At 35.9% G+C, this 27,794-nt stretch overlaps 1 long non-coding RNA gene across 1 annotated transcript; it reads right to left on the bottom strand.

Moving 5' to 3' along the window:
- Nucleotides 1-1,167: 1,167 nt before the first annotated feature.
- LOC139969389 (uncharacterized) lies at nucleotides 1,168-26,719 on the bottom strand. The gene is made up of 3 exons (XR_011793712.1): nucleotides 26,582-26,719; nucleotides 4,101-4,170; nucleotides 1,168-2,463 (listed from the first exon to the last, which is right to left on the bottom strand). It is a non-coding gene; the product is annotated as an uncharacterized lncRNA (long non-coding RNA).
- Nucleotides 26,720-27,794: the final 1,075 nt, after the last annotated feature.

Raw genomic sequence — 27,794 nt, forward strand, 5'->3', positions numbered from 1 at the left:
CTTTAAACAATACCTAAAACAGAGGATTGCATCACATGAAATGTTTAATTTAGTCAGAATTCTGGCCTTGAAATCTTATAGTACCACAAAATAGCGGAATATGAGCCCAAGATGTTTCCTTCTGTCTTTTATATAAAAAAATTTATATTATCTTTTATTTTCACGCTTTCAGTTTGCTTTCCATAACCTGCAAACGTAAGGGTAAAATCTTTTATCAGTGAATCTGGCTCCACAAGACCACTTAGGTTTGACTACAATGCCTTTTGTCCTTCATAAATTTGTGAATGTCTTTGAACATGGGATTGTCAGTGCAGGCCACAAAAGTCCTAATGTATGTGTGCTAGACTGAGTAGTACTCCAGCTACTTGGAATGATTAGACAACAATGCTTAATTGGTAATTTTCAGACAGTTATTTCCATTTCAATTGTTAACTGTACTGTTAAAAGTGCATACATGATCCTTACCAAGTTAACATACCAAGCATTAAGGCGCTTTCAGTGTGCATTTAAATAAATAAATTGCATCTGAATGGTTGGACTATCTATATCATATTTTAAGTCACTCTTAATATTGACTTTCACAGTAGGTTTGGTGATTTCTTTTCATGCGAAAGTGATCAAAGATGGCTACAACACAGTATGCATGAAATGAAGAATTCCAATATGTACCAGTATGCTATTACTTTAACATTAAGTGAAGTACATGGTGGCTACAGCACAAAATGCATGAAATGAAGAATTCCAATGTTTGAGTTTAAAGGGTGTGAAGACTCGCGCACACATGCTGGTAATCTGACCTAGTTTCCAATGAGGTGTAACAGAAGTGTTAGACACCACCATCGATCCCAGAAAATACATACACAGCTTGCTACCGTCGGTAATTAGACACTAGTGTACAGTCAATACATACAGCTACGGGCAATACCCACAGCACAGTGTACATAGCAGCGATGGACAGCTCAGGTCTAGATAAAAGATATCAAGGTATCACGTTTCATTACTATCTGCACTTTGTAGCGGCAAGAAGAAAACTTCACTTGCAAGCAAGGGAAAGTTAACTTTCTCAGAGCACGGCACGTGGTTTTGGGGGAGTCTTCAATGCCTTTTACACTAATGTTTGGTTATTTTATGCAAAGGAGGTCAAAGATGGCTGCAACACAGAATGCATGAGATAATTAATTTCAATGTGTAACAATATATTAGGTTTTTTTTTTCATGCAAAATGATGTTAACAATGGCTACAACACTGAATGCAAATGTTATATATTTTTAGTAAAATCCTTGTTGAATAATTGTAAGTGAACAATGCAAAAACAACTCCAGATATCAAAATGTTCCAATGAAAAATGAAGATTAACATTAGGTCATTTCATTACAATAATTCAATACAATTCAATATAATAATTCAAATTTTAGAATGAAGACAAAAATACTGGTGATAATTAGCTTCAGTGACAAGAGTCTCAACATAACACATGCAGACACTTATGATTAAGAGATGAGAGCCACAATAAGTGTCTTACAATAGGGTATTATTATTATTGGTTTTATCAAATTGACAGATTTGGTTTCTCGCCATTAATACAGCAAATTCCAATGAAATTTGTTTCAACCTGTTGTGACTTAAATGTTAAAACTTCAGCTGCTTTTCTATTGTATAAACTTGTAAGTATCTTGTTGAATGCTGTGAGTAATGACAGTCAATTGGTGTTGACTGTTTAATTCAACAACTTGCTAACCTTTTTTTCTTATTTATTTGTTTTTAAAGTCTCTTTTCTTATTCCAGTCTGGCATATTCATGCCACTATTAAGAAGGAAAAATAGACAAAAAATCTCTAAGACAAATGTGTTGTGTAAATACTGTGTTGAAAAATAAGTATATTTTAATGAATAAGTTAGAAAATTGGCAATGAACAGTCACATAACAAGAAGAGAACAGCTAGAGTATATTTATTCTCTGAAAGAAGGATTGTCCTGATGATCAGATAAACACATTTAAGTGAATCACTCATGGTACAATGTTTGCAATGTGCATCATGTAACAACAATGTATCAATCATGCATCTTTGGATGAAAAACTAGTCTGATTAGTAAAGCTTGTGAAATTTACTTTAACTATTATTTGAGATTATCCAAATGAGCATCACATTAACAGTAGACTGCCAATTTTGTTTTTGATTAAACATGAAAGTTTGTACTGATTAGAAATTAAATTTCACATTAATGAATCAATGGAGGTAAAATGATAGAAATGAACAGTGTATCAAAGGTATGCTCTATTGGCCCCAAATATGCTATATATTCAAATAATGGTCATAACCTTTGTTCAAAATTCTTAATGGAAATGGTTCTTGCTTCTTTTTGTTGAGAAAGCTGAGATCCAGTTAAGGTCTTTGAACAGAATGGGCAGAGTCTCTGTGGACGTCCTTGTTATTCCTTGTCTTTGCTGAGGAGGTTTGTAACCTATAAATAAGAAGTAAAAGAAATGACAAATTGCACTTAAACCAGGGTTACAAAAGCATTGGTAACACTCATGGTCACCACACACTGCCCAATTACATTCACTGTACACAGAGCCAATCATTTAGTGATATAGACATTGATGTCTTCTTTAATTAAAAATAAATATAGATTTCAATAAAGTCAGATGAAGACACATTCACAACTTTCACAAAGTGTTCCCAGTTCCATGCTTCTTTCATCAGGTTCTGGTGTAAATTTTCCTGTGGTGTATATGATAACAGCTTAAATTACTTATGAACTCTGGTTGGATTATTCATCTATATTAGCCATATTGTGGTTCAGAATGATTTAAGGGACAAGAAGTTTTACAATGTACATAGTTAGTTCAGGCTTGTCCAACGTGTGTGTTTCACCACTTGATTTCACATTGCAAGTAAACCAATATTACATGTGAGTGACAGATTAGCAATGTTGTGTAGCAACGGTAAGTAACGATGAAGTGAATGAATAATACAGGCTTCAACATTTTAAAGGAAAAACAAAATACTTAATTTCTGTTTTACTACACTAAGCTGTTTCAAACTTTTATTCTGGCTGACCCAAAACAAACTATGATGGCAATTAATCTGAAGTAACATCGACATAAAAACTATGGGCTCTGAGCTTCCTGGTTGACTATGGTTTTATTTCTTGACATTTCCAAAAGCAAAGTAAGCTTTTTTTCAGTCAATATGGTGCAAAAACACATATTGAACGTCAACTCTTGTATGAGACATAGCTTGCAAGTTAAGTGTCATGTATGCCTACATATTGTGTGCGTGTCATTATGTAAATGAGTATTAATGGTAGACCAGCTTACTGTGATGAGGATGAATTTCCCCATGCTCTTCCTCCCCATCATATCTGACATGCTTATATGTGAAGGCTTGATTATAGTCTGACTAGATTTGTATGAAAGGATGAATTCAGACAAATTTTTGAGTGGAATTCTTATTTATAAATTGATCAATGTCTAAAGATAAAGAGTTAATATCTAAACAATGTACCCACTGCTACTTGAGGCTTTCAGACTTTGGCCTTGAATTTCAACTGAACCCTCTAGCCTTGAGTTGAACATGGTCCCTATAAATAACCTTAATTCTTGTTTCCAGTTATCATTTTAGTGGGTTTTTTCTACCAAAGTAAGAAAAGTTTGTGATTTCCATATGTCTAAATGCTACATTGCAAAATCTGTTGTGTTGTGACCAATTATAGCAAGCAATAGCTAGGAAAGTTTCGTGATTATGTAATTACATCATGGACATTAAATATGAATGTAGGAGACTGACTTCGTCAGCTTGCGGCTTTGATAAGCCAATGAGGCTTCTTCGCGAGTTCCTGCTTGAGGATCTAAAATACATACATAAATACATACACATTTGGGGCCAATACAGCAGTATGACCTATAAGGTTATATCTTAAACAGTTGTTCTGTTCTAGTCATATACCACATTTTTTATATGTGTTTTAAACTTTTAATGTACAGTAACATAAAGATGACATAAAAGCAAGCAGAGTGCAGTTAGCTGGAATTGTACAATATACTACATTTAGTTAGCCGGCTAAGGACAATCCTGTGGAGAAACAGTCAAACTCACCATCCTCATCTGATTCAGAGACTGAATATTTTCCATCTGTCTTGTTGTTGCAGTCAGTTTGTGTGTGTATCTGTAAAACAAATATCCAACACATCGTAATTTTGGAAGATCAGGAAGATTGAACATTTAACTAGCTGAACGAGATGAAAATAAGGTACAATTAATAGAGTATATGAATTGAAATGTCCTATATTCAACATCTTAAATGATAGAGTATTCAAAAACTATTTTAAACCATATGTTTATAGCTGTTATATCAGCATGTTTCTATTGCCTGACATGTCAGGGTATTTGCTTCCTATAGAGAGAGTCATTGCATGTTTTGTACAGGAAAATGGTCATAAAAAGACTTCAGTGATGATTACCTTCAGTTAAACTGTCTCCAAAAGGAATTAGGGACTATGACAATATACTTAAAGTTGAGCATGTTCTGGATTTCACACTTCAATTTTGTACTATAAACATTAGAGAATTAGTGTTACTAGGTAAATTGACTGAAGGTATTAAAGTGAAATAAATAATTGTGGAAAATATTGATGCCCAAGTGATTAAAAGAATATGGCATTGAATGCATCTTCGATCGTGCTAGGATATAAGTAGTGGATAAGAGGAATGAGTGGAGGGGCAAGGGGAGGGGAGTCAAATGCTTATAGCAGGAGAAAACAGGTGGGACGTATACCACCTCCCCTTAGCTGCAAAGTGGAAGCCAAGTGTTACAACTTTATAGCCCCTCTGACATCACCATTCCCTCCCTCCCCTACCCTTTAATGGGGTGTATATTAAACCTACACAGGTTATGGCTCAAAAGTTTCAAGGTACATACATTTTGTGTAAGAGTAACAAAACTTACAAAATCAATGTGGGAGTTATCTCTCAATGTGATTTGGTTCACTATGTACCAGGGGTAGATGATGGTAAATGTAGGAATTGAACAGAAAGTGGGAGGGTTCTTTAACGTGGATTAAAATAGTACATAAATGAAATATCTAGCACTGCTACCTTTAACCTCAAAGTACAGGATAGCCAGAGCAATGGAGGTCAAGGCAACCGCAACCACCCCCCCCCCTACCATCCTTAGTTTCAAGACAGAACGGAAATGTTTCACAGCCCGGCCCCTGAATGATTCTCCCATTGCAAACAGGGTAAAGAGGTTCTATGTTACAGGTATGCTGTATTGACCCCAAATATGCAAGATTTTTAAATATTATATATTTTTATAATATTTTTCACATGGTCAAAATTCTTATACTGTTCATTTTACCACCTCGTAGGTAATTTACCTCACTGGGACATTCAGCCATCTTCTTTGCTTATTTAGCATTATGAGGAAACTTTAGAGGGTAAATGGAAAAGTGCAGTTTGAAAACTTATAGCAATTATAGCATATAGTTAGGGGCAGGGGCGGACTGGGTCTTAAAACCGGCCCAGGCATTTTTCACCTACTGTAGACCAGCCCATTATACATTGATATGTCACTTACATAGTCATCGCCGTCCCTCCCCTTTGAGATTTTTTTAAAGTTAAGGAATGCCTAGATGCAAAATGGGTGCGACTATTTCTCAATTTTGTAGATACAATAATCATTTAAAAAAGACCCAAAAATAATTTTCCAGAAGCAACACTTGATTAAACTGAGAAAAGTCACAACGTAAAAAAAATTGACAGAAATATATGTTTTAGACTGGATTTTATTTAGTTTTTCAAGCATTTTGTGACAACATATGTTGAACAAAAATGGAAAAAAACCTAAATAAAATCCACTAAAACATATATGTTAAATAACACGAGCACGTCATGTCTACGAGAGTTGGAGCCTATGCGGTTCGCTGCTTCTGGCAGTCACACCATCAAAGATATTTTTAGTGTCAAGTTTGGCCAAGATCCTTTTTTCCACAGACATCAACATGAACGCCTCAAGATGTTCGTCGACAACTAACATTCGTCTAATTTTGATAACCAAACACCCAACTGTACAGTATGTGGGTCATTTTTATTCATACATAATCTCTCAGGAATTAGCTACTGAGTGATATCCAAAAAATCTAATAAGATTTTCACTTTTCTTACTTCGTTTTCTGGAGGACGAGGTGCAGATTAATAAAATCTGTTTTCTCTGCCAATGCTACAGTATGTATATGTCAGAATGCATAGGTTACCGTACTTATTTTTCGTAATAATATTAGCACGGACGGGTTGCCAATAGCACGTTCTTTTGTTACGAACTAACAGACTAACTAACATGGTGATTTATTGAGCTGATTCCCACAGTTAAAAATATACAGTATTTCTACACAGCCCATCTGTATTCTATTAACTACTGTGAACATTGGCTGTAATTTTCACCAGGCTCCTTAGGAGTCAACAATCTGTTGCTAAGTTCGACAATAGGCTATCTACATCGTCAAACACTACATATAGCAAAGATATTTAGTTATAAACTTTAACTTCCTATCTTCTTGTTAGTTGTACCAATTGGACATATCTAATTTCAATAATGCCGGCTACTTTATCGCCATTCTTTTCACATTTACTACCTTTGAAAAGTCCATATGGATAGCTGAGTAGGCAAGGCCTAATACTATGTAAATAGTGTCACCAATTTTCTGTGAAACAGACTTTTAATTGAAGTTTCGCCATAAAATAGTGACGAATTTCGAGTGTGTGAAGTTGACAACACACTTAATTTGTTTTAAGGAGGGGGAGGACAAATTCGTAAGTATACAAATGCAGGTACACTACTTTGTTAAACAACTACTTTGCTGATCAGCATCCCTCATTTAACCTTTGACCTGTATTACGCATTAAACCTGTGAGCTAGCATATTGTCTCGTCGCCGTATCGCAGATACCAAACAACCAATGTCACTCATTACCAACACTGACTGAAGGAACCACTGTCAGCTCATTGCTCTGGCTTTAATCATCGATCAATTAATGAACGAAGTAAGGCGTTTGCAAGGGCTTCAACCATTTCAATATTGCTATCATTTAAGGTTTGCTAAAACAAAACAAAATCTGTGGTTCATTACAGATAAATCCTTGTATTACTTTCATTCTTAAGCTTCAATAAAGTTCCACATTTGCTCTACATGTTTGGAAGTAACCTTGTCATAAAGTTCCAAGAAAACTACGTATTTTATGAAGTAAGTGTATTATAGTTTGTCATACAAAGTAAATATCACTGGATATGTTTACGACACTGGTAGAATGGAGCAGGATTCTGATCTGTTTATTTATATTACCTATTTTAATTAGTTTATATCCAATAATTGCAGACGTGCTTTCGTCACTGACGTAAAGCGTGGATCTGGCAATGTTGTATTTTTTTGTGATACTGCGTTACAAGCAATTCCACTCGAAATGAATTGTCAGTGGTAATGAAACAAACTTTAGTCTTAAAGGACCATATTGCATTTATGTGAAATTTTTAGCATTCTATTTTCACTTACATTCATTTTCATATCAGCAAGTAGCGATTGATTAAAGAAAGATCACTGTGATGGAATTTTTATTCTGCGAACCCGATTTTTAAGAGTAATTAACCTTTTCACATCAGACAGCAAACCATGTGTTTTGCTCATTTTATACGTACATTGATGTACTAGACCTATACTACTAGATGTAACTGAACCATGCATTTTAGCAACTTCCTTTACTGATAACAATAACAAACAATTATAACCTCCAAAAAGAATAAGAAATAAGCTCTAAATAGACGTACACAAACATTCATTACGCATAATGAAAATTTTGTTAGCTAGCTTAATGCGGGCAAATCATAGGTATTATTTGGTATATTACTAGTGTATTACTAACGAGTAAGGTTAGTCGGTAAATTAGAATTTCGTGTTAGACTATCTATTATTATTATTATTATTATTATGATAATAATAGATGGTTGGATGGATGGACCTTTTGCTGACGAAAATGTAAATACATTTTGCTAAATTTTGTAAGATTCCAGATGTTTTTATGACAAATATGTTTGGTACATGATTGGAGTAGCGTACAGTCACAATTAATGGTTTGCATGCGTCAATTTGGGGTGATACGTAAATGCAATATGTTAATTTGGGGCATTCATATAAAATATTAATGTACACAAAACTTTAATCTGTGGTAGAACAAAACGTTCAATGAGTTTTCTTCTTGTTAACATCGGAGCATTGACGAGTATTTATATTCTGTTATTTAGTTACAACTTTGCATATTTTAGTGAACAAAATATTTGATAGGCATACCTGTATGCTCATTTTGTTTAAAGTAAAGGAAATTCTAGCCTATTTTTTGGTAACTTGTCTTTAAATATGAGTTCATACCTACTGTACTGCAGTTCACTACCATGGAATCGTTTGGCTTCTGTGTCTTGGTATAAAACATGTATTCGTATGATGTCAAAATGGCCCCGGTGACCATTTTATATGATGGCAGACGAGTGTGTCTTATAAACATGATATCTCCAAAAGAAAAAGTTGATGGAACTCAAAGTTTGTAAGCTGTAGTCCTATATTGAGTTTTATAGCGTATTGTTGTATTGTAAGTGGCAGTCAAAGGTTATTTGAAGGCTGCACAGGTCAAAATGTGCAAATCATTTGGAAGTGTTTCATGTATAATGTTGAGGTTCCATATCGAGAAACAAACTGTTTTTTTATTATTATAGTCAACGGTCACTTGAGGGCATCAAAGGTCAAAGTCTGAAAACTTTGTAAACACGATATCATGATATCTTCAAAAGGGAAACTTGGATAAATCTATTATCTATTCTTTGGATGCCTAATGTTATAATGCAGATGAACCCTATTGTTTCTGTTGATAATCAAAGGTCATTTGTGGTTATTACAGATCAATGCCTGAAAACCTTGTAATTATACTATCTCAAGTACGAGATTTGACATCATAGTGAGTACAAAGACCTCTGTCTTTAGCTCAATTGGCATATCCAATAAAGCTTGCCTTTCTAGCTGAAGACAGTACTGGTTAATCTTATATGTCTTTAAGGTCAGGATTGGTATTAAGATTGTTATGCTCACAGCCGATCTGCTAAATCCTGGTGAAAGGTACACAAGGTGCTGCATAAGGAGCTTCATTAATGGCTACGCAAAAATATATTTCCAAGGTCGATTGGGGTCAAGGAACTTCCAAATTGAAATCCATAAACAATACCTTTCTCCGATGGGATTAATCTGATCTAAATGAAAATAGGTTACCTTTCTCCGATGGGATTAATCTGATCTAAATGAAAATAGTTTACAGCGGCACAAAAGGTATACAAAGAAGAATATGATGTAAAATTTAATCTAATTTATGCCAAAGTTGTCAACAGTCATCAGTTGCTAGTGGGGTAAATGAAAGTACACAAGTTTAAAGGTAATGTGAAGTTATGGGCAGTCAAAGGAAGAGAATGAATCAAACCTGCATCTCTCATACACAGTGGCTTGTTAACATAGTGACATATAGCTAGCTTAAAACAATTCAGTAAAACAGTATAGTAAAGTGGGTAAGATGTCTTGAGCATGTTACAGTGAAAACAAAACTGGTTGCTGTAAATGGCTATTATCTCAGTGTATCAAACTATTATCCTTCAATAAGGTTAATGCTTGAATGAATGTGTTGCTCAATTGATATACGTTTGGAGTTTATTCTAGATAATTGCAAAGTATTGTTTATGTTTACTGGATAAGGTCAAGGGCTTACACAGAGTTTGATAATATTGTCCTTCAATAACAACAGCAGTACTGGTCTGAATGGATTTATTCATTAGTTGTAAACATTTAGAGTCAATACGAAACAATGATATTTGTATTCTGCTAGTCACACGTATTATAAGGGTTTCTTATTCCTACTGGATATTGGACACTTTTTGTCATATTTTGAGAATTTGTAAGTGGGTAATGAGGCAAGGATCTTTTCAGTTCAAAGAAGCACTACTGGAAACCCTTGTTATTTTTTAAAATGTTCCTCTACTGAAGGAATAATATGAATGACTAACCAGCTTCCAAAACTCATAAGAACATAGAGTGGAGACGTGCAACAACATCTCAAGTGTGGCTATGATCTGTCACACAAACAGACAACAACTAACTACATGATCTAAACTGAATTTTGTATTTCAGGTTTTGTCTGTTCTTCTCCTTTAAGTTCTGGCTTCAGTAATTATGAAATCTCATTATAAATCACAATCACTCTATTGAGTACAAACAATATAGTAACTTGCTTCCAACTGACTGGTTCTAGTAAATGTCATAAACTCAAAGCAAGCTTACCGATGGCTACGGTTGAGCGATACCGCCTAATTTTGATGCGCTCTCCAATGGTGTCGGAAAGAGGTTGATCTACTTACTTTAAATTAACAAGCAATCAACACACTTTGAAGTAAAGATTGCTCTCACTCGTGCTCTGCACTGGATCATTCTTAACAGTATACAGACAGTATACAGTGAGGTGTGAAAGACGTAAAGCTTTAGACCTAAAATAATTATGATGTCATCCGTACTAAATTAGCTTGTTTGCGCTCTTATTGGTAACCGTAAGAGCATATATTGTATTCAAAATTTAGTCTGTGACCAATGTAGGTCGCGTGGCTGAATTCATATATCCATTTTGGTATTAGTTTTTTACATAGAGTTCATGGTGGAAGATGAAACTGGTAAGTGACAGATGTGATGAAAACTCCGCAGCTAACATGATCATGTGAAGAAGCACCGTGGCCGGCTTTTTATTGAGGTGTGAACTACCATGCATTTGTCACAAGATGTTTACTTTATTAATTAAGTTGCAAACATATCTTCTGGTTTATTTCTATTCAGTCCAGCAAAGCAACAAATCAGTCTGAGTTTTGCTCAGACTGGATCACATCCCCCCCCCCTACGCAAGATTTCAGATGAAAGTTACAAGTACAGTATGTGGAATAACTGAGTCCCCATAAAATACTAAACGTACCTACTGTACTTGTCAGCAAGTTTGAGAATGTATGAAATTAAAAAATAAAATGAGACGGATTGATATTAACATATTAGCACATACAAAAAATAGTGGATGGGCTCTACCTTGATAACTGACTTAACAGAAGCTTTTTATGGTGGCTTCTGGCCATCTTAACAGAGTGAGTAGGAAGGGTATTTGGTGGCTTAAACGTCTGCTAGAAATATGTGTGGCGTACAAGAAAAGAAAAATACAACTTGAATACTGACAAACTATCATTGTCAGCAAACTAATGTGTACATTTCTCGTTAACTCTGCCAGGCTTAATTACCAGTCGATTACTACAGTATTATCCAAGTACCAAGTAGTCGGCCTATGCTCCAATACTTAAATTCCCAAGTATCGAGTACCACTAATTCCAGTGCTGCTTTTAGAAGTCCAGGTGTCGAGTGCCATTGTCCAAAACAAGTTTGCACAATCCGAATACAAGTACTTTTTTCATCCGAGTACCATTGAAGTATTTAGTAGACATGCTCTTTACATGAACCAATATGCAATGTCAGTTCTCTGAAGGTCATTGTAGGAAAATACCACTATTGCTATGAAACTTTACATTTCTCGAGTCTTGTTATTTCTTGTTCAATTAAAAATATATCTGAATATTTTCAAACATTTTCTGATATGAAAAAGGGCGAATTGGCATTAGTAAGCATCTGACCGAGGTAATTACTCATGAAGTTCTACTAGACTAACTAATAACACTCCTATCTTGCTACTTGTCGTTTCCGTACAGTAAGGAAGTAAGATACATCGCTCATGCATTCACCTTGGTATGTGAATTATAAACAGTACATGGTGTACTCATGCTGAAGTAGGAACACACGAATAGTTCCATGTTTTGTTCGGTGAACTAGGAATATTAGACCTTTTTAGACCTTTTGTCCTCGAGAGCGAATACCTAGTTCTTTAAATTGAGATGTCTACGTTATGCTACTACGTACCAGGCCTTTAAAGCTGTCCTTTCGAAAGACGAAGCAATTCAGATAGTATACGTGTCAGGGCGTGAGCCTCACACCTTTGTTCTCTTCAAATTAAACTCACGCATTAGTGTCACATTTTGAATTTATCTCAGAAATATTCACAACGGAAGACCTTGTGAGTGGCGAAAACTAGTAATGAAGCTGATGATAATTTTATTTAAATGCATTTCTAATTTAGTCACTGTTGCTAGATCCCTCCTTTTATCAGATTATTAGCTTATAATTATGTTGCTTACATCCAGTTAATGCACACTCATCGAGGGAGCAGCAACAGCAAATGAAATGACCAACAAAAATGAGACTATGTGAAAACATAGTTTTATCGTAAAATGGCAAATTATGTGAGATATTTACGTCATTTTGATAAGTATGAGGGAAACAAAGATACCGATTCACCCGCACTCGAATTGTTAATAGTTAAGTAAAACTAACAGAAAGTTTCAAGCTTTGATGTCCTTACTTTATGACTACAATGATATAAAAATACAAAAATACCATTTATGGTCCAACACAACGTAAAAGGAGCACCCTCTTCATTTATTCACACGACTCTATAGCCTACTTTGTATATGATAATAGGTTGGATACAGCCTAATTACTAGCTGAATACACCTTCAGTATCAGGGTAAAACATAGAAATATTCTCTATCAACACAGTGCAAACTCCTGGAGAAGGCCTCCTTTGATGATAATAGGGTGGTTAGAGACTAATTACTAGCTGAATACACCTATCAGGGTAAAACATAGAAATATTCTCTATGGAACACTGTGTAAAATCATGGAGAAGGCCTCCTTTGTATATAATAACTGGTTGGATATAGACTAACTACTAGCTGAACACACCTATCAGGGTAAAACATAGAAATATTCTCTATGGAACACTGTGTAAACTCCTGGAGAAGGCCTCCTTTATATGATATTAGGGTGGTTGGAGACTAATTTCTAGCTGAATACACCTTTCAGGGTAAAACATAGAAATATTCTCTATGGAACACTGTATAAACTCCTGGAGAAGGCCTCCTTTATATGATATTAGGGTGGTTGGAGACTAATTTCTAGCTGAATACACCTTTCAGGGTAAAACATAGAAATATTCTCTATGGAACACTGTATAAACTCCTGGAGAAGGCCTCCTTTGTATATGATAATAGGGTGGATATAGACTAATTACTAGTTGAACACACCTACAGTATCAGGGTAAAACATAGAAATATTCTCTATGGAACACTGTGTAAAATCATGGAGAAGGCCTCCTTTGCACAGAATATGATAGTAGGGTGGTTGGAGACTAATTACTAGTTGAATACACCTTTCAGGGTAAAACATAGAAATATTCTCTATGGAACACTGTGTAAAATCATGGAGAAGGCCTCCTTTGTATATGATAATAGGGTGGATATAGACTAATGACTAGTTGAACACACCTATCAGGGTAAAACATAGAAATATTCTCTATGAACACTGTGTAAAATCATGGAGAAGGCCTCCTTTGTACAGTATATGATAGTAGGGTGGTTGGAGACTAGCTGAATACACCTTCAGGGTAAAACATAGAAATATTCTCTATGGAACACTGTGTAAACTCCTGGAGAAGGCCTCCTTTATATGATATTAGGGTGGTTGGAGACTAATTTCTAGCTGAATACACCTTTCAGGGTAAAACATAGAAATATTCTCTATGGAACACTGTGTAAACTCCTGGAGAAGGCCTCCTTTATATGATATTAGGGTGGTTGGAGACTAATTTCTAGCTGAATACACCTTTCAGGGTAAAACATAGAAATATTCTCTATGCAACACTGTATAAACTCCTGGAGAAGGCCTCCTTTGTATATGATAATAGGGTGGATATAGACTAATTACTAGTTGAACACACCTATCAGGGTAAAACATAGAAATATTCTTTATGAACACTGTGTAAAATCATGGAGAAGGCCTCCTTTGTACAGTATATGATAGTAGGGTGGTTGGAGACTAGCTGAATACACCTTCAGGGTAAAACATAGAAATATTCTCTATGGAACACTGTGTAAACTCCTGGAGAAGGCCTCCTTTATATGATATTAGGGTGGTTGGAGACTAATTTCTAGCTGAATACACCTTTCAGGGTAAAACATAGAAATATTCTCTATGGAACACTGTATAAACTCCTGGAGAAGGCCTCCTTTATATGATATTAGGGTGGTTGGAGACTAATTTCTAGCTGAATACACTTTTCAGGGTAAAACATAGAAATATTCTCTATGCAACACTGTATAAACTCCTGGAGAAGGCCTCCTTTGTATATGATAATAGGGTGGATATAGACTAATTACTAGTTGAACACACCTATCAGGGTAAAACATAGAAATATTCTTTATGAACACTGTGTAAAATCATGGAGAAGGCCTCCTTTGTATATGATAATAGGGTGGATATAGACTAATGACTAGTTGAACACACCTACAGTATCAGGGTAAAACATAGAAATATTCTCTATGGAACACTGTGTAAAATCATGGAGAAGGCCTCCTTTGTACAGTATATGATAGTAGGGTGGTTGGAGACTAGCTGAATACACCTTCAGGGTAAAACATAGAAATATTCTCTATGGAACACTGTGTAAAATCATGGAGAAGGCCTCCTTTGTACAGTATATGATAGTAGGGTGGTTGGAGACTAGCTGAATACACCTTCAGGGTAAAACATAGAAATATTCTCTATGGAACACTGTGTAAACTCCTGGAGAAGGCCTCCTTTGTATATGATAATAGGGTGGATATAGACTAATTACTAGTTGAACACACCTATCAGGGTAAAACATAGAAATATTCTTTATGAACACTGTGTAAAATCATGGAGAAGGCCTCCTTTGTATATGATAATAGGGTGGATATAGACTAATGACTAGTTGAACACACCTACAGTATCAGGGTAAAACATAGAAATATTCTCTATGGAACACTGTGTAAAATCATGGAGAAGGCCTCCTTTGTACAGTATATGATAGTAGGGTGGTTGGAGACTAGCTGAATACACCTTCAGGGTAAAACATAGAAATATTCTCTATGGAACACTGTGTAAACTCCTGGAGAAGGCCTCCTTTGTATATGATAATAGGGTGGATATAGACTAATTACTAGTTGAACACACCTATCAGGGTAAAACATAGAAATATTCTTTATGAACACTGTGTAAAATCATGGAGAAGGCCTCCTTTGTATATGATAATAGGGTGGATATAGACTAATGACTAGTTGAACACACCTACAGTATCAGGGTAAAACATAGAAATATTCTCTATGGAACACTGTGTAAAATCATGGAGAAGGCCTCCTTTGTACAGTATATGATAGTAGGGTGGTTGGAGACTAGCTGAATACACCTTCAGGGTAAAACATAGAAATATTCTCTATGGAACACTGTGTAAACTCCTGGAGAAGGCCTCCTTTGTATATGATAATAGGGTGGATATAGACTAATTACTAGTTGAACACACCTATCAGGGTAAAACATAGAAATATTCTTTATGAACACTGTGTAAAATCATGGAGAAGGCCTCCTTTGTATATGATAATAGGGTGGATATAGACTAATGACTAGTTGAACACACCTACAGTATCAGGGTAAAACATAGAAATATTCTCTATGGAACACTGTGTAAAATCATGGAGAAGGCCTCCTTTGTACAGTATATGATAGTAGGGTGGTTGGAGACTAGCTGAATACACCTTCAGGGTAAAACATAGAAATATTCTCTATGGAACACTGTGTAAACTCCTGGAGAAGGCCTCCTTTGTATATGATAATAGGGTGGATATAGACTAATTACTAGTTGAACACACCTATCAGGGTAAAACATAGAAATATTCTTTATGAACACTGTGTAAAATCATGGAGAAGGCCTCCTTTGTATATGATAATAGGGTGGATATAGACTAATGACTAGTTGAACACACCTACAGTATCAGGGTAAAACATAGAAATATTCTCTATGGAACACTGTGTAAAATCATGGAGAAGGCCTCCTTTGTACAGTATATGATAGTAGGGTGGTTGGAGACTAGCTGAATACACCTTCAGGGTAAAACATAGAAATATTCTCTATGGAACACTGTGTAAACTCCTGGAGAAGGCCTCCTTTGTATATGATAATAGGGTGGATATAGACTAATGACTAGTTGAACACACCTACAGTATCAGGGTAAAACATAGAAATATTCTCTATGGAACACTGTGTAAAATCATGGAGAAGGCCTCCTTTGTACAGTATATGATAGTAGGGTGGTTGGAGACTAGCTGAATACACCTTCAGGGTAAAACATAGAAATATTCTCTATGGAACACTGTGTAAACTCCTGGAGAAGGCCTCCTTTGTATATGATAATAGGGTGGATATAGACTAATTACTAGTTGAACACACCTATCAGGGTAAAACATAGAAATATTCTTTATGAACACTGTGTAAAATCATGGAGAAGGCCTCCTTTGTATATGATAATAGGGTGGATATAGACTAATGACTAGTTGAACACACCTACAGTATCAGGGTAAAACATAGAAATATTCTCTATGGAACACTGTGTAAAATCATGGAGAAGGCCTCCTTTGTACAGTATATGATAGTAGGGTGGTTGGAGACTAGCTGAATACACCTTCAGGGTAAAACATAGAAATATTCTCTATGGAACACTGTGTAAACTCCTGGAGAAGGCCTCCTTTGTATATGATAATAGGGTGGATATAGACTAATGACTAGTTGAACACACCTACAGTATCAGGGTAAAACATAGAAATATTCTCTATGGAACACTGTGTAAAATCATGGAGAAGGCCTCCTTTGTACAGTATATGATAGTAGGGTGGTTGGAGACTAGCTGAATACACCTTCAGGGTAAAACATAGAAATATTCTCTATGGAACACTGTGTAAAATCATGGAGAAGGCCTCCTTTGTATATGATAATAGGGTGGATATAGACTAATGACTAGTTGAACACACCTACAGTATCAGGGTAAAACATAGAAATATTCTCTATGGAACACTGTGTAAAATCATGGAGAAGGCCTCCTTTGTACAGTATATGATAGTAGGGTGGTTGGAGACTAGCTGAATACACCTTCAGGGTAAAACATAGAAATATTCTCTATGGAACACTGTGTAAAATCATGGAGAAGGCGAGTCGATGATGAAGAAGGGTTATGATCTCAAACAAAATGACCTGTTTCAATACACAGACCCTAATTTTAGTGTTGGGCATATACTTTTTTTGTCCACAAAAGTCAACAAACAGTAATTACAAAAATACATCTTCGTTTATGTTATATTTAGAATTTATTCCACTTGGCCCCCTTTTTATTTCTTTTATTTTACTAATGTTTTATTTTGTTTTCCTTGACGGAGGTCACAGGGCATTTGAGTTTGAGTGAGTCTTGAAAACGTTTGAGTAATACAACTATAGAAGAACCAATTTCTTATTTCACGTATCATTTGCTCAACTTTTAATATCGTTTGTAGGGTAGGTTTAGCTTGGTCAAACAAACATGTCTATTGCATGTTAATTTCATTTAACTGGCATCGGAACCGACCCTGTAGTGCTTTACACTATGGTTATCTTATGTGGCATTAAGTATGGCAGCATAATCTCAGATAAATAATGTTTTGTTTTTATTTAACCTGATTTGGACGGATGTCGTTACCTTCATTGACGAAAACAAATCAGCAATTAGCATTCATGCTACAAACCGCTAGCCTTGAAACCTCCCAAACAATGTCATTTTGGGCATTATAGTATATTATAAATTTCAGACTTTGATTCCCCTACGGCATCTTTGAGGACTTCTTAGACAGGTGGAAGAAAAATTTGCTGATGCAATCTTTCTCAGCACTTTGAAGAGCGCAGTATACGTTTACCCCATATATATAAGATTTGTCTGATGAAGATAGGGTTAGTTACAGACAATAGGTTCAGCATATCCATCTTGTTTGATTTATACCCCGAATGACTGGATTACGTTACAAGGACGAAAAGAGGTTGGTTCACTTCAATCAGCTTTGTTACAGTACATAATTATACTCAACATAGGTGTAGGAGGCGGGGGGGGGGGCTGGGGGGCTGCACCCCCCCCAACCTATTCTTTTGGTGAAAATTCGGGCAATATGCTGAGAATTTTTCGGGCACCTACTGGAAGAAGAATAATTTGCAGTGTCTTTTTCATTTTTTTGGGTGAAAATTTTGCAATATGCTGAGAATTTTTCGGGCATCTACTGAAAGAATAATAATTTGCAATATGTTTTTCAATTTTTTTGGGTGACAATTCGGGCAATATGCTGAGATTTTTCGAGCACCTACAGTACTGAAAGAAGAAGAATTTGCAATGTGTTTTTCAAATTTTTTGGTTAAAATTCGGGCAATATGCTGAGAATTTTTTCGGGCACCTACTGAAAGAATAATAATTTGCAGTGTGTTTTTCAATTTTTTTGGAGAAAATTTGGGCAATATGCTGAGAATTTTTCAGACACCTACCAGTGGCGGAGCCTCCATACAGTCAGGGGGATGCCCCCCCCTGACGGACTCAAATGGACTGCTGGCGCCCTTTTCAGCTTTTTACCACTTTTTACTTATTCGCGATTATTGACTATTTTATTGCGCTCTCAAATACCTATTGACATTTGTCACATTTTGTTGGTGCAATTTTCTGACAAATGGCGATGACACATATTTCTTCTTTGTTTATCTGCAAATTAGCAAGGCCTGGAAAGGGTCAATTCCGGTGATCTAGGGAGTATCTTTACTCAAAAAATTTCTCTGCGCTCCGCACCAACCTGTGGTGGCGCTCCGCTTAGATAGTGTCGAAAGCGCCCCTACAGACCATTCTCGCCCCCCCCCGACCAATACCCCTAGCTCTGCCACTGGCACCTACTGAAAGAAGAATAATTTGCAATGTGTTTCCAATGGTTAAACTTATATTATTATTATCATTATTGTTGTAAGGACTTCCCAATAATTCTAACCAATATGGAAGGGTAATAACACGGAAAATGATTTTATGTTATTGGCATGTGATGATATGCACATTGACATGTGGAATGCGCGCGGAGCGCGCGAACAATTTTGGTTATATTTTTCGGGCAAGTCGTTACAGCCCCCCCAAATCAAATGAGGCTCCTACGCCTATGATACTCAAAGCCTGTATGTGCACATTAAATGAGCCACTGCATGAGCCTGGTTATTGAGTATATACTAGTTTTGTCCGTGTAGTAAACCTTATCAATGAAATAAAATAAAAACAGGGGCTAATAATTCTTGCATTAATAGTATTTTAATGATAGGATTTGTTGCTTCTGTCGATGATGCCATAGACTTGCTGGTAAACACTTTAAAGAAGCGGCGAGTACTTGGGAGGCGATGATTCAAAGTATTATCTTAAGAGGTTGATAATCCTCATCTTTGCTCCAACAAAGCCGTATTATGTTGTTATACTGTAAAATCTTGCTTCACCAAGTCCATCATCGAACGCATTGTTGTATTTATCACATGCGTAACTCGTTGTTATTTGAACCATTGCTATTAAAAAGCAATCAAGTCCAAGATAATCTAAATGTAAATCAAGTCGCTTTGTGGAATATTATCCAATGACACTATACATCTAACAGCTAATATGATGAAAGAGAAATTTTTTATAGTGGATATTTTTCCTGTTATCATGCCTACATAAGCATATATCACCGCCTAAGATGACATGATACAAATTACTGCCGAACTAATGGCACAAACTAATTGCAGCAGAGCTATAAAAACACACCCGTTACTGACGCAGACTCAAACTCAATTTTGACAATTTTGAAAAATGTCGAGTTCATCCCTCCTCGAGGCAACACTAACTCGTAAATTAGATTATCATTATAATGTCTCTAGTTGCTATAACACTGTATTACAGGAAAATTTCCCCCTGTAAAATTCTGGGATGGTGAGGCCGTGGCAAAGTAATCGAATCTTATGTGTTGTAGTTTTGAAACAATTGGAAAGCCCTCAATGCAGCCCCAACAATGAAAGGAACGTTTATTGTACGAACTGAATGGTCTTCCATGAAGAGTATAGGTGTAAATCTTAAGTTTTATTGCGAGGTTTATAACAGGGATCCATGGATAAGCAACTCCAAACAATAAATTAACTGTTTCATTTCTACAATACAAGTTTACAATTTGTTTATATCAAAATTACACTAACCCTTCTATATACGTCATATGATATTAGGTTACTACTAGTAATGGATACTTCAGTAAAAATTTAGCACTCCGATGCTTGCATGCGACAAAGATCACCCTTTGGTACTTCTAATCGGACACTACCTCCAAATGTTGCTATGAAAATAATATAGGAACCATTGGTTGGCGGCAACAGAACTGATTGGTAACATGTGAGAAAGCTAAGACTATCCCGTACACATAATATAGTTTACTTCAATATTGTTGGTATAGATATTTAATGAATCACAGCTACAGTAACAAATATTCATACCTATGTATACCTATATATACCAATCTAAATATATAACTCTATATACATCCAACTAAATATAACTATGTAAATATATATAACTATATATATAATTATCTATATACATAAGTTACCACCTTAGGTTCGTTTATTATGCATATATTTCTTCAGGTGTCATTTCAGTCGGATCATAACACCTCTCTGAGCAGCTGTTCATAGACACATTGCAAAGATGACGTCCTGTGTAGCTGCCCCATTGAGCAATGGTAGTGATTTCATTAGTTAAACAAGGTTCGAGTAATCATATAAGCAAGTATATGATACAAAATCGACAACATTCATTTCACTGTGATTACCAAAATGCTTGATTTTGTTTCTACGTTTGAATTCGAAAATTCAACTAGTTTCTTTATGCACGATGTAATGAAACCATAGCCCTCAACAAGAGAACATATGACCTGTAAATATTTAGAACACCACAAGCATCATACAGTCAGTCCCCAGCAGTGTGAAAAGTGCTTTCTTTTCTTGTAGAATATTCATAGCTTTGCATGACGTCACTCCTAATGAATATATAGTGAGGTAAAACTTATCATTTGGAAGGTCAATTTCTCAGTCATTAACTAATTTATGTCTGGTAATAGTTGAATTGATGAAGGAAAGGTGTTTAATCCAATAGTTATTTACAACAGACACATGAAGGAGCGGAAAGGGAATTTTTCGACAGTAACTTAACCACTTTCTAACTGTGTAGCAAAAAAACTTGCTGGGGGGGGGGGAGGGCCATGAATGTCATAATTTGCCACATATTTCTCTTCAAATCATCTGGTAACGAAGTCAAATTCACGGCAATATATACGTATATACGAGTAAAGTGGAAACTGTCCCGTTCCACATTGGTACTGTACGTATCGCGCGAAATAAGCATTACACTTGTCTTCCATAGAGTATATATCGCACTTGTCTCCCATAGAGTATATCACACTTGTCTCCCATAGAGCATATCACACTTGTCTTCCATAGAGTATATCACACCTGTCTTCCATAGAATATATCACACTTGTCTCCCATAGAGTACTGTATATCACACCTGTCTCCCATAGAGTATATCACACTTGTCTTCCATAGAATATATCACAATTGTCTTCGATAAGAGTATTTATCACACTTGTCTCCCATAGAGCATATCACACTTGTCTTCCATAGAGTATATCACACTTGTCTCCCATAGAGTATATCACACTGTCTCTCATAGAGTATATCACACTTATCTCCCATAGAGTATATCACACTTATCTCCCATAGAGTATATCACACTTGTCTCCAATAGAGTATATCACACTTGTCTTCCATAGAATATATATCACAATTGTCTTCGATAAGAGTATTTATCACACTTGTCTCCCATAGAGCATATCACACTTGTCTTCCATACAGTATATCACACTTGTCTCCCATAGAGTATATCACACTTGTCTCCCATAGAGTATATCACACTTGACTTCCATAGAGTATATCACACTTGTCTCCCATGGAGCATATCACACTTGTCTTCCATACAGTATATCACATTTGTCTTCTATAGAATATATCACAATTGTCTTCAATAAGAGTATTTATCACACTTGTCTCCCATAGAGCATATCACACTTGTCTTCCATAGAATATATCACACTTGACTTCCATAGAGTATATCACACTTGTCTCCCATAGAGCATATCACACTTGTCTTCCATAGAGTATATCACACTTATCTCCCATAGAGTATATCACACTTGTCTCTAATAGAGTATATCACACTTGTCTTCCATAGAATATATCACAATTGTCTTCGATAAGAGTATTTATCACACTTGTCTCCCATAGAGCATATCACACTTGTCTTCCATAGAGTATATCACACTTGTCTCCCATAGAGTATATCACACTGTCTCTCATAGAGTATATCACACTTATCTCCCATAGAGTATATCACACTTGTCTTCCATAGAATATATCACAATTGTCTTCGATAAGAGTATTTATCACACTTGTCTCCCATAGAGCATATCACACTTGTCTTCCATACAGTATATCACACTTGTCTCCCATAGAGTATATCACACTTATCTCCCATAGAGTATATCACACTTGTCTCCAATAGAGTATATCACACTTGTCTTCCATAGAATATATCACAATTGTCTTCGATAAGAGTATTTATCACACTTGTCTCCCATAGAGCATATCACACTTGTCTCCCATAGAGTATATCACACTTGTCTTCCATACAGTATATCACACTTGTCTCCCATAGAGTATATCACACTTGTCTCCCATAGAGTATATCACACTTGTCTCCCATAGAGTATATCACACTTGTCTCCCATAGAGTATATCACACTTGTCTCCCATAGAGTATATCACACTTGTCTCCCATAGAGTATATCACACTTGTCTTCCATACAGTATATCACACTTGTCTCCCATAGAGTATATCACACTTGTCTCCCATAGAGTATATCACACTTGTCTTCCATAGAGTATATCACACTTGTCTCCCATAGAGTATATCACACTTGTCTCCCATAGAGTATATCACACTTGTCTTCCATAGAGTATATCACACTTGTCTCCCATAGAGTATATCACACTTGTCTCCCATAGAGTATATCACACTTGTCTTCCATAGAGTATATCACACTTGTCTCCCATAGAGTATATCACACTTGTCTCCCATAGAGTATATCACACTTGTCTTCCATAGAGTATATCACACTTGTCTTCCATAGAGTATATCACATTTGTCTCCCATAGAGTATATCACACTTGTCTCCCATAGAGTATATCACACTTGTCTTCCATACAGTATATCACACTTGTCTCCCATGGAGCATATATCACACTTTCCACAGAGTATATCACACTTGTCTTCCATAGAGTATATCACACTTGTTTTCCATAGAGTATATTACACTTGTCTCCCATAGGGTATATCAGGTTTGAATTACACTCATGAGAAGCATTTCAGCCGCTTTCATTCATTGAAAAGTTGTCAAGATCTCCGAATATTGGTATTTGAGCGAATATTCCTTTTTTTGTGTAGCAGTTACCAACAAGAAGATCGTTTACATGTATTTGTGTACTTTTCATATTTTATATTAATTATTTGTAATGTATTCAACATTTTCAAAGACAGTATATTCTGGAATATACAGATGTAAACATATCACTTTTTCATGAGTTTGTTATTATTCATATATTGTACAATACTTTTTAGGGCAGATACAATTATCTGTGCAGTCTTATCGGTTTCCTTTCATATGCTCTGGGGCTAGAGTACAGTAGTTTACTCTTATTAACCAGCACCGAAGCATTTTTTTCTGCTATTTTTATGTGCTATATCTCAAATGATTGCTTATGACGCCCTGATGAAAATCTAAAAGGGCTAACAATCAAATTGTTCACACAGCCCCCTCCCCATCCCCTTAGGGGTGGGGGTGGGTCAAAATTTAGATTTCTTAAAAAAAAAAATCAAATTTGGTCAACATAATTTGGGAACAGTAAACATAAGATGCTATGTGTCATTGTGAAATAGGAAAAAGAAAGGTATGCTAACACGACACAACAGCTACGCATCTACACCAGACAGAGAGGGATGTGTGGGGGTGGAGGGGGGGGGGTAATACTGTAATAAGAAGCATAATGTGACATACCCAAACTGCATTAAGACTAAACTTGTAGTTGTAGAATGGGTGAACTGTTTATTTAGGAAAGGAAAGTTCAGTCTTTGTCATTTACACATAACACAAAGTCAAAGGAGAGGGTGCAGTGCCCCTCCCCACGAAGAAGCAGTAGGGAAACCATTAACACCCCCCCCCATTTAACATTATACATCTTAGAAAAACCTACCAATCAGCATTTGAAAAATCCATATCAGCATTTCACCCCAAAAGATCTTTACAATTTTACTTTACCCACCTCATTTTAATGTCTATTTTTCTCCAATGTGGGACTCTTCCTCTACCCAGATCATCCACAAATTCTGGCTCAAATCAAATCAAATTCTGATTTTACCAACAATAATGTGAGGCTGGCTAAATACACTGACAATTGGTTACTGTTGCATCATGGTCAACCAAACGGTCACATTTACCTGAAAAAAGGGGAATGCCCATTTGACGCGAATCCCCCCCCCCCCTATTCACACATGCAGTCGGCAAACTCCTGCGCAAGTCGAAAATTGAAGGTAAATAGGCCAGTTCAGAGGTACCATTAATGATATGGACGGGCGTCACCAAGGGGGGTGGGGAATGTGGGGACACGTCCTCCCATTTTTCAGAGAGGCAAATAATAAAATGTTCTAAAATTGCGTTTTATAAATATCTTTTGTAGGGGGTACAGTGGGGTGTAAAATGGCAACATATAAGACAGCAAAAACACAATTAAGCTAGCCTCAATCATAAAACACTGAGATCTACAGTATACAGCAACGTGACAATCCAGGCCCTAGGCCTATATGTTTCATCAAACATGTTTTATTAAACATATTGCCACCAGATACTCATCTACACACATAATAATTTCAACAACAAAACAACACTTCTTTTTTTTTTAGATTGACTTGTTCTCCATCAACACATGGTGCAATGTAATTACCAGATCCTGTACACAATCTGATGACCTGAATAGTTGATAATTTCTTATGTTTAAACTACAGGGTAGTTTATCAACTTCAAATGTTAGCGTTATGTAGGCTGGTCGTAAAAAAAACATTGTCCCAATTCCAAATATTGCCCCGTGCATCAAACCAAATGACATTTCGAATTAAATGGACCATTATCTAGCAATGTCAGATTAGATATTATGGCAGTTTATTACAATCAATTTGCGCGTTCTCAGAAAAAAAAGGTCTCAGACACTTTCCGACATTATCATAATCCAACTAACAATAACATTTCAAATTTTTAGAGAACACTAATTCTATCGTTCTGATCTAGTCCCAAGAGTAAGTAGACTATCTCCTTTTTAAAATCCCAATTTGTGTAAAATATTATTCCACTGTGTCTTTACGTCAGGCATTCTATCAATATATAAGATGGGCTCAAAAATATCTGTACCTTTTACTGTTTAATTTGTGTTTATATTGATTAGGAAGTAGACAGTTTTAGACACTATTTACATTTGAAGGGAGGGGTGTGTTAATTGGTATTTTTGGTGCCTAACAAAATACCTTGTTTATTAATAGTACCAATTTATGTGGCCTAAGCCTCAAATGCCCCCCCCCCCCCTCCCCAATATAACAACACCTGCTTAATCTGTGATATATAACTATATCTATAACTTAAGCTACTGTACAACATCTAAACATGCAGAAGGTAAGTCCCAAATGGCATGGATCAAAACTGTATAAGTTGACCATACGCCCAGCTAAAAAAAAAATGACCAATCGTTTAACACAAGGGCCTAGGCCTCTATGAATATACTCACACCAATTCATGGGGATGTCTTTTCGCTTATGCCTAAATAAATGGCCACCTTCTTAACTTTTAAGGGGGTAGGCCTAGGTCTAAGCTACTTAGTAATGGGACTTTGAATGCGTAATATTTCAAATAATGTAGCGACTTTCTCGGTGTAAATTCAAGGCCACTCCCTTTCTGGCAAATAAAAACCTTAATCATCCAACACTATCCAAAACTAGGGGGGCATTCAAAGTTGCAAACTTTTATTTTTATGCAATATGGATTTTAATTTTCAGGGCAAACACACGCAGTCCTAGCCACTTCCTCTTCCCTTCTCAGACATGTGAAACTTCTTCCCATAAAGCGTACACCCACGTCTGCATGTATTTACTAGCTGAAGTTTCGACCACTGTATGATTTCTATAAAAAGCCTACAGAGTGTTGTATTACTGAGCCTAGGCTGATTAGTGAAACCGGTACACACAGTAATGTAAGAAGTGGTTTACATCAAACTATGTTCAAATCAATAGTAAACTCCTATATTTTCTTAAGAAAATTGCACATGGAATTGCTCTCTAATGTTTTATTATTAAAATATCACCTTTATGCTTCCATTCTTCAATTTTGATTGCTTTTGTAAGTAACACACATTTGATCCGATGGCTCTGGTTGGTTACTAACGAAGCTAGTTACGAGACAGATTTGCCAGATACAGATTTTAAGAAGATGCAAATAGGTATAATTTCGAATTTTAGAAAAAATTATTGCGACAGAATTTTGCAATATGATTTAATAAAAATATACTCATATGAAAGACAATAAAATGGTTAGAATTTTAGTACCAATAATGATGACCTGCAGTATCTGCAAAAGAAATGCACAGGAATACAAATAAAGTTCATTTGTCCTATATCCCCTGTACAAAATACGATGTTTGGCCCCCTCTGATGGGGGCTGTGTGTAATTTCTGAAGTTAGCCCTTAGAGAACGGATGCTAATCATTTCATACAGTAGTTTCAAATATGTAGGTCAGACAAAAATAGCAGAAACACCATTTTTCAACAAAAGTGTCTCAGTGCTCCCCGGTCATCTGGAGACTAACATTCACCGTATTTATAGTCTGGATTAGATCAGTAAAATAAAAGAAATGTATTTCTGTACTAGTTAATTATTGACGTGAAAATGGCAGTCAGCCAGATTTATGGGCAGTATTCTACGCAAGAGCGGTGAAATATGAATGAGTCAGAATTAATACATGAGTGGTTTATTTAAAACGGTTTAATTAGCAACGCGATTGTTTCCCACAAGATTTGATATCACGTTAGTTTGTGATCAGAAGTGATTTGATTTTTCTTTGTATTGTCGTACAACGATTAAAGGACGGGAGGACTTGAAAAGATAAGAAATGGTACAATATCACAATGTTAATCAAGGGAAATATAATTTGACAAGTCAAATAACGTAAATATTTGTTGTTACATTGAAATCCATGGAAAGTCTATTAAGAAACCGCATTTCAAGTAACAGGAATATTAACTTGTTGATGCGTGTAGAATTTGATTTACAGACCGACAAAGGGAATTGGAAGAATATCGTCATATTGGTGCTACTATATTATGAGCAGTTCAGTTGGCGTGAATGTAGAAGTCGTACCATCTATACGTGGTGAGGTCGTTCATTGCTATAATTCGGTTCCTCTATTTGTAAACTTAAAAAATATGAAGAGATACTGATGCGAAATATTAGCCACCAAAAAGCGACAGAGACGACAACAAAACTTAAGCAACTTCAGAAGAACGATCGCTCGGAAGGAT

The sequence above is a fragment of the Apostichopus japonicus genome, chromosome 7 (assembly GCF_037975245.1).
Source record: "Apostichopus japonicus isolate 1M-3 chromosome 7, ASM3797524v1, whole genome shotgun sequence".
Lineage (NCBI taxonomy): Eukaryota > Metazoa > Echinodermata > Holothuroidea > Aspidochirotida > Stichopodidae > Apostichopus > Apostichopus japonicus.